Raw genomic sequence first — 5,000 nt, 5'->3', positions numbered from 1 at the left:
TGCGCGAGTCATTGGGCTGTACGAAACCTAAAGGCGTAATGAAAGTGAAGGTCTCGCCTTGCGCGGGCCGAGGGAGGATGGGGCTTCCCCGCCCTTCACGGGGCGGCGGCCTCCGCACTCCCAGGGCGTCTCGTCCTCATTGCGAGGTGAGGCGCACCTAGAGCGTACACGTTGGGACCCGAAAGATGGTGAACTATGCCTGGCCAGGACGAAGTCAGGGGAAACCCTGATGGAGGTCCGTAGCGATTCTGACGTGCAAATCGATCGTCGGAGCTGGGTATAGGGGCGAAAGACTAATCGAACCATCTAGTAGCTGGTTCCCTCCGAAGTTTCCCTCAGGATAGCTGGTGCTCGTACGAGTCTCATCCGGTAAAGCGAATGATTAGAGGCCTTGGGGCCGAAACGACCTCAACCTATTCTCAAACTTTAAATGGGTGAGATCTCCGGCTTGCTTGATATGCTGAAGCCGCGAGCAAACGACTCGGATCGGAGTGCCAAGTGGGCCACTTTTGGTAAGCAGAACTGGCGCTGTGGGATGAACCAAACGCCGAGTTAAGGCGCCCGAATCGACGCTCATGGGAAACCATGAAAGGCGTTGGTTGCTTAAGACAGCAGGACGGTGGCCATGGAAGTCGGAATCCGCTAAGGAGTGTGTAACAACTCACCTGCCGAAGCAACTAGCCCTGAAAATGGATGGCGCTGAAGCGTCGTGCCTATACTCGGCCGTCAGTCTGGCAGTCATGGCCGGTCCTTGCGGCCGGCCGCGAAGCCCTGACGAGTAGGAGGGTCGCGGCGGTGGGCGCAGAAGGGTCTGGGCGTGAGCCTGCCTGGAGCCGCCGTCGGTGCAGATCTTGGTGGTAGTAGCAAATACTCCAGCGAGGCCCTGGAGGGCTGACGCGGAGAAGGGTTTCGTGTGAACAGCCGTTGCACACGAGTCAGTCGATCCTAAGCCCTAGGAGAAATCCGATGTTGATGGGGGCCGTCATAGCATGATGCACTTTGTGCTGGCCCCCGTTGGGCGAAAGGGAATCCGGTTCCTATTCCGGAACCCGGCAGCGGAACCGATACAAGTCGGGCCCCTCTTTTAGAGATGCTCGTCGGGGTAACCCAAAAGGACCCGGAGACGCCGTCGGGAGATCGGGGAAGAGTTTTCTTTTCTGCATGAGCGTTCGAGTTCCCTGGAATCCTCTAGCAGGGAGATAGGGTTTGGAACGCGAAGAGCACCGCAGTTGCGGCGGTGTCCCGATCTTCCCCTCGGACCTTGAAAATCCGGGAGAGGGCCACGTGGAGGTGTCGCGCCGGTTCGTACCCATATCCGCAGCAGGTCTCCAAGGTGAAGAGCCTCTAGTCGATAGAATAATGTAGGTAAGGGAAGTCGGCAAATTGGATCCGTAACTTCGGGATAAGGATTGGCTCTGAGGATCGGGGCGTGTCGGGCTTGGTCGGGAAGTGGGTCAGCGCTAACGTGCCGGGCCTGGGCGAGGTGAGTGCCGTAGGGGTGCCGGTAAGTGCGGGCGTTTAGCGCGGGCGTGGTCTGCTCTCGCCGTTGGTCGGCCTCGTGCTGGCCGGCGGTGCAGGATGCGCGCGCCTGCGCGGCGTTCGCGCCCCGGTGCTTCAACCTGCGTGCAGGATCCGAGCTCGGTCCCGTGCCTTGGCCTCCCACGGATCTTCCTTGCTGCGAGGCCGCGTCCGCCTTAGCGTGCTCCTCCGGGGGCGCGCGGGTGCGCGGATTCTCTTCGGCCGCCATTCAACGATCAACTCAGAACTGGCACGGACTGGGGGAATCCGACTGTCTAATTAAAACAAAGCATTGCGATGGCCCTAGCGGGTGTTGACGCAATGTGATTTCTGCCCAGTGCTCTGAATGTCAACGTGAAGAAATTCAAGCAAGCGCGGGTAAACGGCGGGAGTAACTATGACTCTCTTAAGGTGGCCAAGTGGCGGCGGTGTGGCTGCATCCGGACTTGGCTTTTCGAAGTGCGGTCTTGATGTAGTCGTGCTGCTGCTGCGAGGTGCCTTCCTTGGGTTATAGTTACAGGGAGAGTGATGCGCAATACATGGGCCTAGCCCTCCTAGCCTCTCCTCTCCTGCGGTCTTCTCCCCTTCTCGTGGGCCCGCTGATTTTCGCAGAGTGGAAGACCGCACCAGGGGCTTGGGGGGGTTACCAGCCCCCCCTCGCATTATCCCTTTATAGTTGGGGGCAGCCTACAAGAAACAAGAGATGGTGGCCCTTCCGCTGAAGGTGCCACCCCAGCTACCCCAGCACCTATCCGGCCAACCGGCCGTAACGAAAATGCGATAGTTTGTGTAGCTCCCTTTGCTTGCAGTGAGTGCCACCGCACTTTTACCACGAAGAACGGTCTCGGGGTCCATCGCCGCCGCCAACACCTTGCGGCCGCCAACGCTGAGATCGTGACGGAGAGGCATCGCGCGAGGTGGACGGAGGAAGAAGTCCTGTCGCTCGCCAAGGCAGAGGCCGAACTGTTCCTTGAGAGGGACGCCCGGTTCTTCTTCGTTAATCAAGAGCTTATTAGGATGTTCCCCGACCGAACGCTTGAGGCAATCAAGTGCCGACGGCGGCAAGCTGCCCACAAGCAGCTTGTCCGCCAATTCATGGAGGCGCTTGAGATCGGTCGGGGGGAAGAGCCGGCGTCCCGCCGGGGAGCAGCGAGCTCGCTGCCTGACGCGGGCGAGGCCGCTGCGCCGCCCGTCGACGCAGCCGAGGACTTCGCGGCCGACACCACCGGGCCGCCGCCGGAGGGGCCGACTGACGCCGCCATCTGGGAGCATCTGGCGGGGCTACCTGCTTCCGCCCAGCGTTTCTCTGCTCTGGATCGAGTCATTGGTCTGGGGCGGGGCACGCCGCCCGATGTCATCCTGGGCATGCTCCCGGATGCCCTTGCGTCGGTCGGGTCCAGGGGGGAGAGGTCGATCACCAGGGCACAGCGGCCGCGCCAATCATCCAAGCGGCCGCCTGCCGCCCCGCCGCTGCAGAAGCGCAAGCGGCGCCGCTGGGAGTTCGCGCGGACACAGGACGCCTTCCGCAGGTCGCGTGCACGTTGCGTGCGCGGCTTGCTGGACGGCACCCTGCTGCAGCCGCCACCCGACATCCCCGGTCTGCTGGACTTCTGGGCGGACCTCTTCACGAAGAAGCCGATCTCCACCGCTGGCTTCATCCGTGACCGCCTTCTCCCGCACTCGGAGCCTGTCGCTCCTGAGTGCCTATGGGGGCCGGTCACACGTGAGGAGGTCGCTGCTGCCTTGCCGCCCAGGGGATCGGCGGCCGGGCCGGACGGCCTGACTCCAGCGGAGCTGCGGCGCCTGCCGCATGAAGTCCTGGTGAAACTCTTGAACCTCTTCCTCCTGGCCCGCGCCCTCCCCGAGCGTCTGCTTCGCGCCCGGACGTCACTTCTCCCCAAAACGGCTGCACCAACATCCCCCGCTGACTTTCGCCCCATTACGGTCTGCTCGGTGTTGGCGCGGACCTTTCACAAGGTTCTCGCGTCACGCCTGATGCGTGCATGTGCTGTGGACGAACGTCAGCGGGCATTCATCCCTCGGGATGGGATGTTGGAAAACACCTTCATCTTGGACACTGCTCTCACCGACGCAGTCCGCTCCTGTCGCTCTGTTTTTGTGGCATCGATCGACGTCTCTAAAGCGTTCGATTCGGTGGACCATGCTGCCCTCCGCCCCGTGCTGAGGGCTCATGGCCTGCCGGATTGCTTTATTGAGTACGTCGAAAGGTGTTACGAGGGTAGCACGACAGTGATAGCGGGCGGCGCCGACGTGGGCGTGCCCCTGCAGCCGGCAAGGGGTGTGCGTCAGGGTGACCCCCTCTCCCCCCTCCTTTTCAATTTTGCGGTGGACTATGTTTTGAGTCAACTTCCCTCCCACATCGGAGCTCGGATCCTCGGCCGCAGAGTCAACGCTGCGGCCTTCGCAGATGACGTCCTGCTTTTTGCATCGACCGCGAGGGGATTGCAGTCCCTCATCGACGCAGCCGTCGCAGCCCTCGGCCATCTGGGGCTGCAGATCAACGCCCGGAAGTGTTTCACCCTCGCTTTAGTCGCGTCTGGGCGTGACAAGAAGGTGAAGGTCGACGCCGACGTTACCTTAAAAGCGGGCAACGCCACCATGCCCGCCCTACGTGTGGGTGAAACCTTCCGGTATCTGGGACTGCAATTCTCCACCGCGGGTCGCTGCGTGTTCAACCCACGACGCCACCTGGTGGAGCAGCTGGACGTCATCTCCCGAGCTCCGCTTAAGCCGCAACAGCGCCTCTACGCCCTCACCAACGTACTTCTCCCAGGCCTGTACCACGGGCTGGCCCTCAGCCGCACCCGAGTGGGTGCGTTGAAAGCGGCAGACGTGACCATCCGGGCCGCCGTCAGGAGATGGTTCCGCCTTCCGGCGGACACGCCCCTGGGCTACTTCCATGCTCCTGTAGCCCAGGGAGGCCTCGGCATCCCATCATGCCGATGGATGGGGCCAACACTCCGCCGGTCCCGTCTCCTGGCGCTGAAGAGGATTGGACCAGCCCCCGACGGTGCAGGCCGGGACGAGGTACAGCGTGAGATTGAGGTGCTGGAGCGGCATCTTATGTGGGAGGGTCACCTCCTCAAATCGTCGACGCAGGTTGGAGAGATGTGGGCCGCGCGCCTGCACGTTGCCTTTGACGGTGCGGCGCTGTCATCTTCCGCCGCCGTCAAGGGGCAACACCAGTGGGTCGCTGACACCAGTCGCCTGCTATCTGGGCGTAACTTCATCGACGCTCTCCGCGCCCGCATCAACGCCTTCCCCACGAAGGCACGGCGCAGTCGCGGGCGGGAGGCGGACACCAGATGCCGCGCGGGCTGCCAGGCCGTAGAGACCGCCAACCACGTGTTACAGGCTTGCTTCAGGACGCACGGGTCCCGGGTTAAGCGGCATGACGCGATCGTGCGCTATGTCGCCCGTGGACTCGCGCAGAGGGGCTTCAATGTTTCTGTGGAGCCCCA

At 62.5% G+C, this 5,000-nt stretch overlaps 1 pseudogene; it reads left to right on the top strand.

The window, feature by feature from the left end:
- The window catches only part of LOC126435778 (large subunit ribosomal RNA), a 7,952-nt pseudogene that overhangs the window by 955 nt on the left and 1,997 nt on the right, over positions 1-5,000 (top strand).

The sequence above is a fragment of the Schistocerca serialis genome, unplaced genomic scaffold (genome assembly GCF_023864345.2).
Source record: "Schistocerca serialis cubense isolate TAMUIC-IGC-003099 unplaced genomic scaffold, iqSchSeri2.2 HiC_scaffold_1218, whole genome shotgun sequence".
In the NCBI taxonomy this organism is placed as follows: domain Eukaryota; kingdom Metazoa; phylum Arthropoda; class Insecta; order Orthoptera; family Acrididae; genus Schistocerca; species Schistocerca serialis.
The sequence above is the reverse complement of the archived record's forward strand: the minus strand, read 5'-3'. Positions and strand labels throughout refer to the sequence as shown.